The following is a 20,568-nucleotide window of genomic DNA, read 5'->3' as shown; positions in this document are numbered from 1 at the left end:
ATTTTTTAACACAAACTTCTTTCCACAAACAGTAGTGTCTTATACACAGTAGGCATTCAATAATTATTTTCTCAATTAAGTTAAAATAATTTCTATCAGTTAGAAAAACAAATTATCTTATGATTGTGTCAAGTAAAAGTTAAACATGCACATAAATAATCTGTACAGCACTATTTTTGATTTTTTAATTTTACCTAAAATGTAGTAAAGTTGACAATACTTGAAATTTCTTACTCCTTTACCCAGATAACAGAATGCATTTTATCATTCTATCTTTCCAACCTAATAATGCTTAATAGGCATGTCTCTCTGCAGAGTACAAATTTATTATGGAGTGGATTTTAATTCCTAAACATGGCAAACAATGTATAGTCTAATATAACATCATGAAGAGGATCATAGATCAGTACAAAATAACCAAATCAAACCAAAAAATAAATAGATAAATAAGAAAGAGAAAACAAAAAGAAAAAAAAAACCAACCTTTTAATTTCAAGAATTTAAATTACAGTTGCTGAAACGAATGGCTGGTTTGACAGCCAAGTCATGTTAAAACCAATGCTATTTATTAAAGTACTTGTTCTATGCATTTCTTATATCAAACTAACCAGTAGTGTGTTTTGATGAAATGACTAATTTTTAAAGGTTTTCTTTGGTCACTACTTGTTATCCAAAATGCAAAGTGAATTCATATACTTGACACTATGAAACCCTTAAACACTTAATATAAAAATTATATGTAGAGAACTTACTTTAATCATGAAATAAAGATTAGAAACAATGCCTTTAAAACATATAAGAACACATAACCATTTTAAGTAACAAAAAGCTCCAGTGGAGAAAGGGTAAAAATTATACAAGTAATCCACTGACTGATGCTCTTTTTAACCGAATATTTAACAGTAGTTAGATTTTAAAATGAAATTTAACCAAGTTTTTAAAAACATTGGCCAGGCGCGGTGGCTCACGCCTGTAATCCTAGCACTTTGTGAGGCTGAGGTGGGTGGGTCATGATGTCAGGAGTTCAAGACCAGCCTGGCCAAGATGATGAAACCCCATCCCTACTAAAAATACAAAAAGTTAGCCGGGCGTGGTGGCAGTGAGTTGAGATCACACTACTGCACTACAGCCTGGGCGAAAGAGCGAGATTCCATCTCAGAAACAAAACTGTTATTTTAAACACTGGTCTATATGAAAAGTAGCTTAGTTTATTTTACTTATTTTTTTTTAATGTTACATTCATATGCAACAGATATCCAAAATTTAACCACAATTATATTTATATCTAAAATATCTTAAAATAGATCTTAACTTATACTATTATCCTCATTGCAAGGAAAGCAATATGAATAAACCTGAGTCACAATTAGTGAAAGAGTGTATCACAAACATATCAGATTTTGTTAATAAAGCACTACAGGCCAGGCACGGTGGCTCTCGCCTGTAATCCCAGCACTTTGGGAGGCTCAAGCAGGTGGATCACTTGAGGTTGGGAGTTCGACACCAGCTGGCCAACATGGCGAAACTCCAACTCTACTAAAAGTAGAGCAATTAGCCAGGCATGGCGCAAACATCTGTAGTCTCAGCTACTCAGGGGCTGAGGCAGGAGAATCGCTTGAACCCAGGAGGCTGAGGTTGAAGTGAGCTGACATCACGCCACTGCACTCCACCTCGGCAACGAAGCGAGACTCTGTCTCAAAAACTAAAAAAAAAAAAAAGCACTACAAGTGAGAACATTTAATAATCCCACATATCAAATATCACTTTAATTATGTCTTGGTATTTCATATTTTCTTTATTAGTTTTAATACTTTTAAAATAATTTTTGCTTATACTGGCCAGTTCTGTTTCAAGAAAAGCAAGAAGGCATCATGCTTGCAAAACTTTATTCAAAGCAGTTACACATCACATACCAATCCAAATCTGAGGGAAACTGAATAATCAAGGTACCTTAGAACAATTAGTATAGCAACTAAAATGCCTTAGAATAGTTTAGAGAGTTCCAGGAACTTCACCCTGGATCTCTATCTTATTTCTAGTCTCTTCCCCCTGCCCTACTAAAAACCCACAGGAGTTTAAAGTGGCAGCTGAGATGTCTGGGTGCAGTGGCTCACGCCTATAGGTGGGAAGACTGCTTGAGGCCAGCAGTTCAAGATGAGCCTGGACAACATAGTAAGACCCTGTCTCAACAAAAAAATTTTTTAAATTAGCAGGGTGTGGTGGTGCACAGCTGTGGTCCCAGCTACTTAGGAGGCCATGATTGTGCCACTGCACTTCAGCCTGGGCCACAGAGTGAGATCCTGTCACTTAAAAAAAAAAAAAAAAAAAAAAGGTGAAAGAAAAAAGACTCTTAATCCTCTTCCATATTATGGAAGAAATTCAAATTCCTCTTTGTACCAACTATTTATCTTCTATAGCAGAGCATACTGCTGGTTATCCCTCCTTGCAGATCTAATTAAAATTATTTTTTATCGCAACTTTTCCAGCCAATTCTATTTATAATTCTACATCTTCCTTCAGTTAAACCTTTCAAAGAAACTTACACTTTTGATAGCAAGATCTCTGCTACTGGGCATACAACAAAGAATGAACCAGCACCTCCACTGGCAGCAAAAGAAAAAATTACATTACCACTCTAAATTTTTCCTAGCAACAATGCCTAAGAATACAATCTACTTGTTTCTCACAAATGTCTGCAATCGACTTAGTTTCATAGGATGGGCTGTTAAAAACTAACTATTAACAAAAGTTTAATATATTTTAAGGAAGCACGGAGTTCTTTATCCAAAACCAAGAACTGCCACTTAGTTTCATCTTTTAGAACCTGAAAAAAATCTGTAGAGTTCTGACCAAAAACTCTATACTATGGAAACTCTCTTAACCTCCTAATCATCGTATCAAATAAGCCAGTGTTCTCCATCCATTCTACAAATATACTCACTGATACCTATGGTCCTCTCCTCTCAACTAAACCTGTTCATATAAATTGTGTTTGTTACTAAACTTAGTTGTACATTTTTTAATAAATTACAGAATTCAATTAAATTTTGTGTAAACTGATGAAATATAAGTGCAAAAAAAAAGACAGTTGTGAAGTATGTAACGGTAAGAGAGACCAATGCAAAAAACACACACACATACACACACCAGGGTGTGATAGATCTTAGGCAAATCATTTAACATCGTTAGGTCTATAGCTTTCCATGTGAAATTAAGGAAATTAAATTAGAAGACCTTAAAGAATCTTTCAGGTTTTTTGCTGATAACATTTTAATGAAGTGTACTTTAAAATGTACTGTTTAAGCAATAATAAAGATAGGTTGATTTACTCATGTATTCAATATTCATCAAATGCCTATGTGGTCATGATTATAGGACAATTTTTAAGCCACTCTAAAGAAATGATGTGATGAAAAGTACAAGAACATAATCTAATAAAGTGTTCCTGTATGTAGATTTTAACGTAAATGTGGAAGAGAAATATAGCAGTAATACAATGTATGGATATTGTTCTACATGTATGACCAGGAAAATTAGGAGAAGTTCTGTTCTCTAGTGTCTATGAACTGCCATGTCTCCATTATAGACTGTTTAGTCTTCGGAGGGGGGGAAGCTTCCAAATGTGTAATTACAAAGATGCCCATATTGTCTTCCTGATAGGGTTAGTATTACCAATGTTTATAAGCCAGATTTCTGAAAACTGACTCTGCATAAAAAAAAAAAAAAAATCACTCAAATTCAAGTGAGATGGGGAAAAAAAAAGAGTATGCCTTTCTTTCCAATCTCAATTTCAATTGCACTTCTGCTCATAACCCTATTTATAATTCAGTTATAGCCACAAGACTTCACAAGTAGTTGCTAAGCAACAGCAGCATGCTGAGTTCAGGGCTATTGGAAATCTGGCTCTCTGCCACATGAAAATATTTAACTGAGCCTAGAGCCTCCAGAATTAAAAAAAAATTTAAAAGGAGGAAGAGGAGAGAGAGAAGCGGGGGAGAAAAATTCCAAGGAAATTCAGTGATAAATGCAGTAAGCCACCAAGTACATACAACTAAGCTCTTTTTGAGGGTTCACAAATGCAGATCTAGGACCTTATTTTGGCATTTCCAAATACCATATTTCTCTTCTAAATTTTTAATCATCTTTTCTACTGTTGACATAAACAGTCTGAAGCCATTTGACTGGTAAACAGAAAAAAGTTCGATCAGCCACCTCACTGTTAACAGCACAACAATCAATTCAATAAATATACTGTGCAAAGAACAGTGCTGAGAGAGACTAGAAGAGCAGTTTGTGAGGCCTAACTGTGACTATGTCAGATCATTAAAGCCAGGAGGCAAGAAACTACACATTTTCTTCGAATTCTTGTATCCCCATATTCCTGGTTAACTACTAAAAGATGATATTAACGTCTCTATCCTAAACTGCACTGTTTTTCCATTTTAAATACCTTTAATAATTTTTAAAGCATAGTCGGAAATTTACTGACAATATAAAAATGGTAAACAAAAATTAACTCTTTCTTTACAGAAATTGAAAAGACACTAATATTTCAACACTCATTCACTGATAAAAATTAAAATTAAGCACTGATAAAAATAAAAATTAAGAACATAAAAATCATTCCTTAAGCTGATAAAGATCACTTCAAACTAACAAGAAATTCCATAATAATACACCACAGATATTTCTCTTCAACACAAAAAACACCATAGTAATAAAACACCACAGACATTTCTCTTAAACACAAAAACAAAGGATATGACACTATATTCAATATGTTGTGAAAATCCTGAGCAAAACAGTAAAAGCTCAAACAGGAGTCAAAAGATACAACGAAGAAAACATTCAGGCCAGGTGCTGTGGCTCGTGAATGTAATCCTAGCACTCTGGAAGGGTGAGGTGGGTAGATCACCTAAGCTTGGAAGTTCAAGACCAGCCTGGACAACGTGGGGAAACCCTATCTCAACTAAAAATACAAAACATTAGCCAGGCACGATAAAATCCCAGCTATTCAGAAAGCAGAGGCAGAAGAACCGCTTGAACCCAGGCGGAGGTTGCAGTGAGCCGACACCGCGCCACTTCACTTCAGCCAGGGTGACAGAGGGAGAATGTCTCAAAAAAAAAAAAAAAAAAAAATCAGAATGGCAAGAAAAAGGTATCTAGAAACACTTACATGACATGTTAGAGCCGTCTTATGAAATGTTAGAGCTAAGACTCAACGTAAAAAAAAAATCAATTCTTCCTGGATAAAATTTATTAGAAGTATTGTCAGGGAGGTGACTAAAGAAAAAAAAAGGAGAATTTTTAAAAGTAACTATAGCCAGGCATGGTGGCTCATGCCTATAATCCCAACACTTTGGAAAGCTGGGACAAGAGGATTGCTTGAGCCCAGGAGTTCAAGACCAGTCTGGGCAACATAGTGAGACCCCACCTCAGCAAAAAATTAAAAAATTAGCCAGGTGTGGTGACACGTGTCTGTGGCCCCAGCTACCTGGGAGGAAGTCAAAGCTGCAGTGAACTATAATCATGCTACTGCACTCCAGTCTGAGTGACAGAATGAGCCTCTGTCTCAAAAAAAAAAAAAAAGAAAGATGAAAGAAAAGAAAGAAAAAGAAAAGAAAGAACAAAAGAAAAAAGAAAAGAAAGAAAAAGAAAATTCCACCTAGGTATTTTGTAGCATGACAAACTTTTAAAACTTAATCTGAGGGCAGGTACGGTGGCTCACACCTGCAATCCCAGCACTTTTGGAGGCCGAGGCAGGCAGATCACGAGGTCAGGAGTTAAGAGACCACCCTGGCCAAAATGGTGAAACCCCATCTCTACTAAAAATACAAAAATTAGTGAGCCCAGCGCCATTGCACTACAGCCTGAGCGACAGAGCGAGACTCCATATCCAAAAAAAAAAGAAAACTTAATCTCTAAGTGAAACAATGCTAAAAACAGGGAAAAACCTGAAAATCAAAAGTAATGAGGAATGTTTGCCCTCTCAAATGTGACAGCATATAACAAAGCATTATTATCAAAAGTACAAAAAAAAAAAAAAGAGTACAACAGAATAATTATCCAAAAGACAGACGCAAACAATAAAAAATGTAACTATGACAGAGAAGCATCACAAATAAGGAAGAAAGGCCAGGCGTGATGGTCCACATCTGTAATCCCAGCAGTTTGGGAGGCCAAGACTGGCGGATCACCTGAGGTCAGGAGTTTAAGATTGGCCTGGCCAACATGGCGAAACCCCATCTCTATTAAAAATACAAAAATTAGCCGGGCGTCGTGGCAGACACCTGTAATCCCAGTGACTCAGGAGGCTGAGGCAGGAGAATGGCTTGAACCCGGGAGGCAGAGGTTGCAGTGAGCCAAGATCATGCGACTGTACTCCAGCCTGGGTGACAAGAGCAAGACTCTGTCTCAAACAAAAACAGAACATAACAAATAAGGAAGAAATGGATTTTGAAATAAATGGTGGAAAATCGATCAAAATGGCAGTCAAGTGCAATAGCAAAGACACTGGATATAAAATTAATAGAAATATTCAAAGGCACAGAAAGTACAAGTAACCACAAGTTAGGAGAAATCCTTGAAAAAAATGGCATAGAGCTATAGGATTAGTATCCAGAATAAAAAAGAAAATCTATTAGTGAATGAAAAGGACAAACAGTTGGAAAAAAAATAAAGAAACGTGAGCAGCCAATTCATGAAACACATACGAGAAAAGGCATTCAACCTAATCATCAAAAAAAGACAAAACAAAAAGAGAAAATCCATTTTTAAACATCAGATTGGCAATTATTTGTGGTTAGCATTAATATACAGAAATGAGCGGTCTTATGTACCATAAGCAGAAGAGTTAAGTGTCATATCCATTTTTAAGGACAAATAAGCAGGAACTGTGCATCATTTTGACACACCAAAGGACCTTTAAGGTATCTATCTATGTACCAACATGTTTTACAAAGGAATGTATCAGGATGCCTACTGCTGCACTGTCATAGCAAACACAAAAATAAAAACCCTTAATATCCCAGGCATTAAAAAAGAAAAATCTCTGAGAAATATTGTCAAATGTACCAAAAAAGCAGACTTCTTAGTAATTAATAGTGCAAATCCCAGGACCAGAAATATCTTTTTAAATATTAATCCTATTATTTCCTGGTTATCTATCTAAAATATGTATCTTCTCCTTACCTCAGTATCCTCATCTATGAAACTGAAATGACAAAGTCTGTCTTCGTGGAAATGCTATGGGAATTAAATGACATAATAAATAGAAAGTACTTAGATACTGTAAGCAGTCAATAAATGTTCCCTGTTTTTATGCCATTATATTTTAAAACACACACACACAAATCTAAACATGTATACAGGCATGCAAGTGATATTTTAAAGACTAGAAGGATAAATGTCAAACTAGTTAAAGTACCTCACTTACACAGAGACAAGGGGATACAAATAACAGACTTTCAATTTAGACCTGATAGGCCAGTGTGAATCATCACATGAAAATACACTCATGTAATTGGTATTTGAACAGTTAAGTCCATCAGACATTCTCTCTTCCATGCTAGTGCTAAACCAGGGCAGCATTGACATTTGTGAGCTAGAGTAGTAACTTATATAGACACTATGCCCCCAGAGAGACATGGAAGCTACCATCCCAAAGACAAATTACCAGCATATCCTATGTGCAGCAAGTACCACTTGCCCACCACTCACAGTCACCTGAACCATCAGCATCCAGCCAAAGTAAAACAGGAAATCTCAAATACCAAAATGATTACATTCAAGAATTCAAATGAATACATTCAAGAATTCAAATACATTCAAGAATTCAAATACATTCAAGAATTCAAAACAAAAGGTCAGGTGCCAAACCCCACAAAAAACACTAGCTAATTAGTAGGAGAATAAACAGAAGACATTTTAAAATAATATATTAAAAAATCCTCTAAGTGTATGAGAAGCTATTACACCCACAAGAACAAACACATAAGAAATATATCCAGAAGCAACAACTTTCAATTAACTCAAGTTTCGGGAAAAAAGAACCAAGAAAAAAAGGAGGGAAAACATAAGAAAAAAAAAAATCAGCAAATCTGAAAAAATACACAAGTTTTCCAATAATAAAGGCCTACTGAATCCCAAAACAGACTAAATTAAAACAAGCAAAATAAAATTTTTTGACACCTAGGCATACTGTGATAAGATTTCAGAAAATCATTATAGGGAAATATTAATAACTTAGAGTATCATTTAACTACAGAAGAGAAAGAATTAAACTGGCATCAGACTTGTCATCAGCAATACTGAAAGCTAAAAAAAAAAAAAGTACCCTCAAAATTCATGGGAAAAGTTATTTTCACTGTAGAATTCTATAGCTAGCAAAGCTAACAATCAGCTTGAGTGAGGAAATAAATATATTACTTCTGAGCAAAGACAGAGAACGCAGACCCTTGGTAAAACGATTATAGATAAATATAAGACAAGACAGCAGAAGACCCTATGAAGGAATTCAGATAAGGAAATTAGCAAAGCTCCAAAGGTAAAAACTCTTGAGCAGGCTGAAATAACTGAGGATCAATCATCTTTAAAATAAATACGTTATTTATGCCAGATAATTGCAATGTGTAAGTTAACAAACTAATAAGTTGCAGAATATGGGACAAAAATAAAGAAAATTATCAATCGGGAAAAACCTGGTGGGTTTCAAGCTGTGTAAAGCAACAAAAATATCATTAGCTATGCACTATAAATGAGACATACCTTAGAGTAATACCTTAGAGTAAAGGTTGAAATAGAAGGATAGAAAATGATACGCTAGGCAAATAGTAACCCCAAAAAAGGGTAGGTATACATATGAAACCTATATATGACATATAAAAAAGAATTCAAGTTGAAAATCAAGTAATAGAACAAAAAAAAAGATATGTCCTATTGATAAAACAGGTTTAAATAATTCAGGAAAAAACTAACAAATTCACAATCAGAGATAAATCTATAGATGAAGAAAACAAAATAAAGAATGAACATCCTATTAGCATGCCAGAATAACAGAACAATAAATAGAACTGTATATCCAATAAACCCAAAACCAATTTTTTTACAAATATAGCCAATGTACATTAATATTGACCATGTATATGGTGACAAGAAAATCTTAACAAATTCAAAGACAAAAAAAAAAAAACACTGAAGGCTATATTCTCTAGTCATAATGTAATAAATATACCAACAAGATGACAGAAAAATTATCTCTTTATAAAAAAAAAAAACTTTTAGAGGTAGAAGGAAATCAGTGATAAAATACCAACAAAGTACTAACAGAATACGACCTAAGGAAATCAGCCAAAATGATATTCAGATTAAAACTGATAGCCTTAAATGCATATATTAACAAAAAACTCAAAAACATTAATAAAGGCAAAAAGGTATAATCCCAAAGCATGGAATTACAATAAAAGCAGAAAAATTATGAAAGAAAACAAAAGAGCAAGCAATCAAGGAACCAAAAGCCAGTTCTTTAAAAACACTATTAAAACAGAAAAAAACCTTGCAAGGAAGATGGAGACAAAGCATACTAAATATAATGAACAACATTAGAAATTATTAAGAAAACATAATAAGGTAACATAGTTGTTTCAAATATTAAAGTATATTAAAGTTTATCAATGCCTGTTAGGGAAAGACTGAGGTGTTTTAACTTAATGCAAACTCAGAAAATCCAACAGCTCAAGGTGGCTACCAAAAATGCTAATGCAAAGTTAAACTGTAGAACAAACAGCCAAGGAGAAGGGGAACATTTTTAGAGTAGTTAATTATGTTCGGTTCTGAGCATCACAGATAAAGAAGGACCTAATAACTGTGAGATGACCATGCTAAAGAATGCTCTGGAACAGTATGTTGTATGAGGAAATGTTGGGAAAAAATGAAGGATATTGATATTTAGCCTAGAAAACATAAGAAAATTTTAATGAGCTTTCTTTAAATAGTATCTATTTGTCATGTAAAAGACATAAAAGAGAAAGAGAGCTACAGACAGACAGGAAGTGGGGGACTATGACAGGCAAAAATAAAAGTAATGAAAGGCAACTTCATCTCAAAATCAACAAACGTTAATTTGTTTGGATGCCCAACAAAAGAAGAAACTGCCTTATGAAATTAGAGACTCTCCCCCCTTCCATCATTAGAAATGGTGAAGTATAAACTACATAATTATCTGTCAGGAACATCAAACAGTAGGTTTCAGTGCAAAGAACAATATTAGAAACTACCTGAAATACTGTATACAAAATTTTAAAATTCTTTATAAGCATACACCCTCATATCTTTACAGTAATGGTAATATTTTTATTGCAATGGAATTGTATATTTTTGTATATAATATTTCAAGCACAGAAAAAAAGAATAACAAATTACTATGTTCCTTTAACCCAGGTTAAGAAATATTAAATTTAATTGATTTCCTAATTAATACATTCATTTTACAGTTTTCATTAGTTAATTTCATTTTGAAGATTTTGAGGATTCTACATTGCTTGCTAAATACATTTTGTTTTTTAAGAGGAACACAAACACTTTTTAGGAACTCAAAGATTTTTATACTACAAATTTCGGATCATTCACACTCAACTTCAATAGCCTCAAAGACTATATATACCTTTATCCTCATGACTTTGTTTTTTTGGTGTTTTGTTTTTTTGTTTGTTTTTGGTTTTTTTTTTTTAGAGACGGAGTTTCAGTCTTGTTGCCCAAGCTGGAGTGCAATGGTGCGATCTTGGCTCACAGTAACCTCTGCCTCCCGGATTCAAGCAATTCTCCTGCCTCAGCCTCCCAAGTAGCTGGGATGACATGTGCACGCCACCATGTCTGGCTAATTCTTTGTATTTTTAGTAGAAATGGGGTTTCACCATGTTAGTCAGGCTGGTCTCGAGCTCCTGACCTCAGGTGATTCGCCTGCCTTGGCCTCCTAAAGTGCTGGGATTACAGGCGCGAGCCACCACGCCTGTAATCATACTCATGACTTTTATCTTTGTTTTGGTTGTCTATATACAAAATACACCTCTGTCCTACTATCCCTCATCTTTCTTTGCTATGACCTCCAACTCTAACAGCATTCAATAAATTCCTGTTTTTGTCTATCAACTCTTTTTCTCTGTCTATATTTTAAAAACCAACCCATCTCAACTATCTTCCCTGCGCAGCATTCCCCTAACCAATATAATAGCACAAGAGAAGTTTGAAAAACTTTTTCCTACTGTTTCAGGTGTGTATGTCTTCTACACCAAGAAGCATGACCTTTCCCTCACCCAACCTCAAACACATTAATCAAAATTGATTTCTTTCTACTATTATCATTTTGTCAATCATAGTGAAATTGTTTACTGAGATGAAACACACACAAAAAATGTTGTTTCTATAATCAATAAAATACATGTTGTTTTTTTTTAATCCAAGCAACACTGTCAAAAGGCAACAAGTAAGGAACGGTTCCTGCCCCTGAAACATGAGTGTGGCTTCTATTACAGCTGGCCCCCAGTTTTAAAGTATACAACCATGTAGCAATAAGTGACCAAACTTTCAGAAATTAGAGAACTGGAAGTCCCACCTAAAAGTAACACTTTATGGTTACAGAAAGAGCCTGCTGCTTGACTTCTAAAGAGGGAGGGAAAGAGCAGAGAGCTGCCTAACATAATTCCTTTCTTTGATACACTTCTCTAAGCTATCTCACTACCACTCTTCACTTGACTCTGCTATTCAACTCTTCACACCCACCCTCCAAAAATTATTACAATCAGTAATGTATCTCTGGCCATACTGATATGAATGAACACACATATTGGCATTTCTTTATAAGCATATACCTTCGTATCTTTACAGCAATGGTATTATTTTTATTGCAATGGAATTTTGTATTTTTGTATACAATATTTCAAGTGTAGAAAAAAAGAATAACAAATGACTGTGTTCCTTTAACCCAGGTTAAGAAATATTAAATTTAATGGAATTCCTAATTAATACATTCATTTTAGACTTCTAAAATTCACTTTATTAAAATAATAAATTTAAATATAGAGAAATGGAAAGAATAAGGGTGGAAGTAGAAAAATTGACCAAGTTACATGTATAAATATACATTATCTAATGTATGTCAATGAGCCATATTTGAAAACATAAGCACTCTGATTTGTAAAGGTGAATTCAAAGTGGTAAATTTAAACTTAAACTTTATACTTAAGTGAGGTTACAAAATGTCATCTCTCTGCATGTACCAGTTGGTGTCACTACAACTGAGAATATACTAACAGACTATAATGAAAAGAGATCTAAAACTGATTTCTATGTAATATGAACATATTGTATGCATGAGTAATAATCACATATGAAGTCCACTGTTAGTTCATTTCAATTCAAATGTGAAGGAATTTTGAGAAGATGAAAATTACATTTTAAAAAATACCAAATCCAAATGTGGCATTCAAAATCTCCTGAATATTAACATTAAACGATCTACCAATCCTGTTTTCATTAGAACTAAAAACAAACACATTTTTTAAAACTTACCAATGGTGAGAGAAAAATATAAAGCCTGGGGGGTAGGTGTCACAGAAAAAGGACCTGAATCTCTTACCTGTGGGCAGCTTGACACTGTGAAAAGGACTTCCTCTTCTGTAAACCACTGCTACTTAGTTCATTTGTATAAACATTAAAAGCTAATGCAGACTTCTAGGTAAGCCTTCTTGAGTCTAAATTTCTTGTTTGATTCATATTCATTAAAAATAAAAAAGAATATAGTAGGTTGGCTACATATTAAAATTCCTTTCAAACAGTGGTTCACATCTGTTGGGTAGTTTGTGCAGCATACATCCCATTTACTACAAAAGCCAAAAAACGTCAGACAATATGTCAATGAAGCTCACAGAACACACAGAGTATATCTTCAAAATGACTATTTCAAGTGAAAATGCCTAGAATCAGAATTCTTTGTACTGCTTTCTATGCTGCCAACTATTAGGTCTGCAGCAACTGTGTGCAGTTAAGTACCTCCCACATATTACCCAATAGTATCAATAGGCATAAATCTATAAAAGAACTAAAAGCTTAAAAGGCTTATAGCTTCTCACTATTTCACATATTCACTGTCAATTGTGGTCTCACTACTGCTATTCTAATGTATCAACTCTGTTCTTTCAGTCCAAAAGGCTTAATTCTTATACATTCCAAACAGAAAATCCATGACACATTTTATTTGCTGCCCCAGCACAGCCAGACTGCAGTTACAGCTAGCTGGCGCCAGTAAGAACAATTTACATAAAGCAGTCCTCATTTCATGACCAAACTAAAGGGGAGTACTGCTGAGTAAACCCTCCCCATTTGTTCCCCAACATGTACTGACTGGTTCTAGAATATATCTAGTTATCTACTTACTAATATAATTCAAATCCAGATAATAAAAGAAAACCAATTTATAATTCTTATATAACTGAAATTCCACCCCCCACCACAAGAAAAATATTTTTAACTCTCAGAGATATTCAAAAGCCTTAGCTTACTTATGGCACAGACCACGTAAATTCAATGGCTGCTGTTTAACAATCATTAAAAATTTTACAAATTATAATTCACATTACCTAAAAGCTATCCTCATTCTACTCTACAACTCCCTTTCAAATTTTAACTAATCAATTAAATAGTAAACATCATTAAGTAGATTTGCTCTTATAAGTATATTGTTTAACATTTCACCAAATAATAAGAATTGTGTACCTTCAAGTATCACTATTATGATGGTTAAACAATTCAACACATTTACCACTAGTTAATATTACCAAAGCATATGCTCAGTACCAAAACCTAGGCATATTAAATTAAGAACGTCTTCACAAGAAAATATTCTGTCTGTGCCCATTCTTTTCAAACCTGTATCATTCATGTATTGTTTTCACTGGCCAGATATGACAAGGCAAGAGTTGAGTCATTATCTGTAAGGCCTTTTTTTAAAATTTTTATTTAGTTTGTAGTTAATTTATGATCTATTAATATCTAATTCTACTCCATTACCATTTTCATTAAGGCTATAGATATATTAAATTTCATTTTAAAATAACAATCCAGAAACTAATTTAGTCCCACATCTGAAATAATAAAATGAAAAGAAGTACTTAAAATGCTAACTAGGGGTTATCTAAAATATTTCCCGTATTTCTAAATCTTATTTTCAGGTATCTTCAACATAATTCTTAAGTTACCCCTATTACATAAAAAAGATAATGGGGCTATAAATGAGGGGACTCATAAAGTTATTATTTATCAATACAAATGGTAGAACTTATACAGACAATCAAAAATATTACCCAGGTTATCAACGATAAATTTCCTCAAACAACTATATTCTCTTCTCAGGATCTATGACCCACCAGCAGCAGATGAAGTGATGGGAACAAACATCATGATTTAATTTCATGCAGTGTACACCATATCAATTAACTCTTGGTTGGAGGAAAGGTCTTATATCAAAAGAGCTTTCTAAGTACCATATACTGATCATAAAATATGAGTTGAGAAAAAAATATTAGAAATAATCTAAGTATTGAGAACCGAATCTAGAAGTTAAAAATTTAAAAAAGAAATCACTTATTATATACCTTATAGTTTTAGTTTTCCTCTCTTCCTACTTGTATCATGCATCCAACCATGAATAAAAGTATTTGAAAATCAAAAGACCTAAAATCATTCAGTCCAACATAAAATACAGTGTAAATAACATGGATGTAAATATTTTTAAGCCAAATAAGCTAATTACTTGACAGTGAATTAATTCATCAAAAGAAGCTGAAAATCTCCACAACACGCTTACTAAAACTACTAACAATGGCAACTGTTGATCTAGCTCACTGCTCAAATGAATACAGTAAAGACTGGTGTTTTATTTTCAACCCACTATAGATCAATGCTGTTGTAAAATATGGTGGCAATGAATTACTTGAAAAATGAAATTTAAAATAGGCATATAAAACATGAGTCTTAATTGTTTTGACTCAATCGCATAAAATTACATTATCAGATTGATGTAAAAATTTCTATAAACTCTCAATTTCAGTTATCTCACAGAGGATCAAAAGCAAACAGTTCTCAGACTGATCACAGGCCACATTTTGAGTAGTGCTCATCTAGCTCTTAGATACCTATTCTACCCTACCCCACAGCATTCATAATCCCTAAGTATTTGCAACCTTCTCTTGAATTTATTGTCTGTGTCTTCCCACTCCCTCCACAGTGTAAACTCCCTGAGGGAGAGCAAGGATCTTATATGCTAAGCATCAAACAATACCTGGCAAATAATAGGTGCATAATGAATAGCTGTTAAATTTGTTGAGTAATTGATCAATTCACAGTCTGTTTTAGTTTTCACTCTACCATGCTGCCTTTGCACAAGTAAGAATTCTTATTTTGTCCCCTTTAGACTCTTCAAAGTCTTCACTTGGAGATTCTAAACACCCTGCTCTCTGACATTTTTACTGTAAATCAGCCAGGTCCCTAAAAATGCCCTCTCCCTAAAGATCAGTTTCCAAACTACCCAGTAGACCAGATTTCTCCCAACCCCATTCTTCCTGAAATAATGATTTTTTTAAAAAAAACAAAGATCTGTGCTAAAGGGAATCTTGTGAAACAAACGCAACCAATACTTAATTTGTGCTACACTTCACTAGTCGCTTTATATTTGTTATCCTCATTTAAACCCTAATATTAGTTCTTTATGATAAACATTATTCCCATTTTAAAAACAAGAAAAACTGAGGTTCTGAAAATAAGTAACTTGCCTCATTCCATAAAAATACCTAAGACTTGGCCAGCCGTGGTGGCTCACACCTGTAATCCCAGAACTTTTGGAGGCCGAGGCAGGCGGATCACTTGAGGTGAGGAGTTCGAGACCAGCCTGGCCAACATGGTGAAACCCTGTCTCTACTAAAAATACAAAATTAGCCAGGCATGGTGGCGCACGCCTATAATTCCAGCTACTTAGGAAGCTAAGGGAGGAGAACTGCTTGAATCCGGGAGGCGGAGGTTGCAGGGAGCTGAGATTGCACCATTGCACTCCAGCTTGGGCAACAAAAGCGAAACTCTGTCTCAAAACAAACAAAATACCTAAGACTTATTGAACACATAATCATAAATAGGTACTGTACTTTGAACACTATATATCCATTTTTCAGATAACCTATAACTAATGAGAGGAAGAACATGGATTCACCCTGACTCTGTTTGACTCAAAGTTGGTGTTCTTCCAATGACCCCTCTCAATTAATGATCAGGGATAACACAAAGAGGTTAAATATTCATCCAAAACTACATAATTACTTAATAACAGTATCAGAGCAGAAATAATCTTTTCCTAACTTCTATACTAATGTTTTCCACTATGTATGCCATGATACAGGTACTTCTATATCCAACAAAGGGATATACTAGGTCAGATAGTTCTACTGGCAGTTGGCTAGCTGTATCTGGCTTACTTCAGAAGGAAAGACAGATTCCCTCAGGCAGATGCAGAAGCAACTCCTCAGACCTCTCTCCAGTGTTAAGGTCCCTCTTTCATTAAACTGATGAAGATTTACTAAATCAATTTGTGCTGTTTTCACAATTTCCATATTCACATATTAATGAATAATAACAGACGGTTACAAATCATCAACAGAGAACTCTTTGTGAGAGTTCTAACCTGGGCAATTAAAAAAACAATCACTTATTTGAATAGACATTAGGCTTTCTCCCAAACCACTTTCTTTTTTCAAAGTGTGAAGAACAGTAAAGCAGGGGAGTCACTGTTTCCCATGCAAGTTAATCACTTTTTCAATTTTCTCTAAAGCTGAACTCTAACTAGTAAACATTTTCCAAAAAGGCGTAACAGTCTTTTAGCTCTTCCTTAGAGTTACCAATGTCGTGGTATTATTTGAATGTTAACAAGCTGGCTTTCCTCTGGGAAATGTGGAATTCAAATTTAAGTCAGATCAAGATTATGAATTATCATGCTTCATGCATCATCAAGGTAGTCTTCACATAGCCACTGTAAACGTTAAATTAATAAATGTAAACAGTAGTAAGTTTTCAAAAAAACAAAGTTTGTAATGGCCTAACAGCCATTGTCTAATCTAGTATACAGTTAAGAAAACGTTCTATTGGGACATTTACTCATTATTTTAAGTGATAAAACTTCTTAGCTCAACTAATTTGAGCAAAAATCTTTTATAAAATGTTATTTCATTTACCTGTTCAGTAAACCACATAGCTTGAATACACTTTAACTTTTTCTTATTCAGTATCACCATTAAGAACATCAAGTTGATAGTGATGTCCTTTAATACAGTGATAACATTTAAAGAAAACAGAACTGATTATCACATAAAAGATCTCAAGATACTTATGTTTCTAATTAGTATTTCTTTAATCTCTTCACTTTCAATCAATTGTTACTTGTTGTTATGTCATTGGATCTCCTTCATTTGGCTCCCATGGCACTCTATAAAAAATTAGGACAAAGTGAAAGGTTACAAAAGGTGCCACATCTTCTAAAGAGTAAACTGACTTTATATATTCTAAGTCTCTCCTACCAAGTAAAGTAGGCTACATTTTACTTATGCTTACCTTCTTTTGGGTTAGAAGTTGTATTTTAGATATTTAAGGTTGCCAATAACCTATCAAATACGTAGGATAGATATTTAAAAGGAACTGTTTTCCAAGGCCACACAGGTAATGTGATTCACTGAAGAGGACCAGAGGTGGGCAAGAGGAGGCCCTACCTGAAGGAGACAGCATCTATACTCAGTTATATAGATTGCTATTCTCAAGCAAAAATGTTGTTTGCTTTTCAAGAGGCAAGACACCTAGATTTTTAGGTAAAATCTGACAACTTTAAATGTTAACAATTAGAGAAATGGGCTAGTGGCTAAATAAAAACAAGAATAAAAGTGTTTGCTAGCTGCCAGTCTGTAGCTCTGAAAATGAATTTTTCTGAAAGAGAAATTACTGTTTTTATGATTCTCATTTGTACTGAAACACAGGAAACTCTAGGCCATGAATTCAAGTCATGTTTTTAGATAAGTTATTTTCTCACAGTATATTTGAAGAACTCAGCCAGACTATACCCAAAACATTTCTCCTACTCCTCTAAATTCTGTAATGTCAACATTCTATATTGGCTTTACTTAATAAATACATCTGCCATATCCATATACAACAAAGGATGGCTAATTTATGCTAACAGAGTAGGTCCCAGTACTACAAAAATGAATATATAACATTACTAAGTGGATATAGTGTTACTTAGCACTTCTTGCTTCTGAGCATGAGTTATACAAGAAATTTCTCATAGTTTTTAAATATACACTGATCCAATCACACTTGAAAAGGTATATGACACTTGAGAGGCAAATAAACTGAAATGCATTTGGATATTACTGAGAAAATTAGTATGCAAGATTTTTGCAGAGTATTTCAAGATACTATTCTGAAACATTATGTAAATTGATTCTCAGCATATGCTTGCCAAATAGATAGGAATTTTCCCCCATTTTATAGATGAAGAAACGAGAATCAAAAAATGGAATGAACGTAGGGCACGATGCCTCATGCCTGTAATCCCAGCACTTCAGGAAGCTGAGGTGGTCAGATCACTTGAGGCCAGGAGTTCAAGACCAGCCTGGCCAACGTGATAAAACCCCGTCTCTACTAAAAACATAAAAATTAGCTGGGCAAGGTGGTACATGCCTGTAATACCAGCTACTCAGGAGGCTGAGGCACAAGAATTGTTTGAACCCAGGAGGTGGAGGTTGCAGTGAGCTCAGACTGCCACTGTACTCCAGCCTGAGAAACAGAGTGAGATTCTGTCTCCAGTAAAGCAAGAAAGGCGACTGGGGGCAGTGGTTTATACCTATAATCCCAACACTTTGGGAGGCCAAGGCAGGTGGATCCCTTTAGGTCAGGAGTTCAAGATCAGCCTAGCCAACATAGTGAAACCCTGTCTCTACTAAAAATACAAAAATTAGCCGGCGTGGTGTGGGCGCCTATAATTAATCTCAGCTACTGGGGAGGCTGAGGCAGGAGAATCACTTGAACCTGGGAGGTGGAGGTTGCAGTGAGCCAAGATTTCACCACTACACTCCAGCCTCGGCGACAGAGTGAGACTGTCTCGACAACAACAACAAAAAAAATTAGCAGGGCACAGTGGCTCACACCTGTAATCTCAGCAATTTGGGAGGCCAAGGCAGGCAAATCACCTGAGGTCAGGACTTTGAGACCAGCCTGACCAACATGAAGAAACCTCATCTCTACTAAAAATACAAAAATTAGCCAGGCATGGTGGTGCATGCCTGTAATCCCAGCTACTCAGGAGGCTGAGGCAGGAGAATCGCTTGAACCTGGGAGGCAGAGGTTGCAGTGAGCCAAGGTCGTGCCATCACACTCCAGCCTGGGAAACAAGAGTGAAACTCTGTCAAAAAAAAAAAAAAAAAAAAGAAAAAAAAAGAAAGAAAAGAAAAGAAAATGGAATAAGCTTGTCAACGTCAGAAAAAGGTAGGAAAAACAGTATTCAAATTCAGGTTTGGACCCTTGGCAGTGTCACCACCCTAACATTTCTCTTAGAGGCTTACATAGATGAGATTGTTTATGAAAAAGAGTAAACAAAAGGGGAAAATTTTAACAAGTGACAAAATAACATCATAAAACTTCAATTATTCAGCTCCCAGATTTATTATGCCCTCAATTACCCAGCATAATAGCTAACCTGGAATTGGAACAGAAAATTTGAAAACTATCACCAATCCCAAAAGTAATCATCTCAGTAAGGGGTAATTTATGCTTACAGTTGCAAAAATGCAACACAGCAGTGAAAGAATTAGCAATAATATCCTGAGTAACCATAGGGCATTAATATTTCCTCATGTGCAAGTAATAATCTTGTAGAGGGCAGGGGTAAATATTATAGTTAGCAATAGAAGGCAAAAAGACTGAGTTATTAAAATTTCCCTAAGATCCCACTCAAGACCAATATAAACTGTTCAGTAATTTCAACATGGACAGTTTTTCTACCTTATATAAAATGTTTTAAATACATGTATTTTTAAACACTAGAGTCTCCTCCCCTCCCACTCTCGCCACCAAGATAGTGAGCTGTTATTACTATTAAAAGGCATGAAAATAAGAGTGATTAAGGTCACAGCACATTCACTTTTGTATGTCATGTTCACTCCAAGGATAACCTTGCTGAAAGGAATGATGAATAGAATCCCTCAAACACACTAAAATGTTTTTCTTTTTCTTAAGGGACAGTTCATATGACTAAATGATTTACATAAATTAGTGTTCAAATTATGAGAATTGACTATGTCATATAAGACAGTCCTAAAGATTTTGCAGTGTAGTGACTAAAGTGAAACAAAAATGCTAAAGCTATTGATGAAACTGAGATAAATACTGATCCCAGAACACATTTGAAGCCACTAAATAAATGGACACTGAATCAGTTAAGAAAAACAATTATTTTGTTTAAAAAAAAGTAATGAAAACAAATAT

At 34.7% G+C, this 20,568-nt stretch overlaps 1 protein-coding gene across 20 annotated transcripts in view; it reads right to left on the bottom strand.

The window, feature by feature from the left end:
• Positions 1-20,568, bottom strand: part of ATF7IP (activating transcription factor 7 interacting protein) — a 134,950-nt gene that overhangs the window by 93,689 nt on the left and 20,693 nt on the right. For 3 of the 20 annotated variants that reach the window (XR_012420047.1, XM_065523779.2, XM_074006306.1), the window contains exon 2: positions 17,268-17,518. The exons of 12 other annotated variants lie outside the window; for them this stretch is intronic. The gene's annotated coding sequence lies outside the window, so the exon portion shown is untranslated. Of the gene's footprint in view, positions 1-12,631; positions 13,035-17,267; positions 17,519-20,568 lie in introns of those variants that run through there. 5 more of the 20 variants (XM_065523784.2, XM_074006308.1, XM_065523780.2 and 2 more) reach the window with 3 other exon arrangements.

This window comes from Macaca fascicularis, chromosome 11, assembly GCF_037993035.2.
Source record: "Macaca fascicularis isolate 582-1 chromosome 11, T2T-MFA8v1.1".
Lineage (NCBI taxonomy): Eukaryota > Metazoa > Chordata > Mammalia > Primates > Cercopithecidae > Macaca > Macaca fascicularis.
The sequence above is the reverse complement of the archived record's forward strand: the minus strand, read 5'-3'. Positions and strand labels throughout refer to the sequence as shown.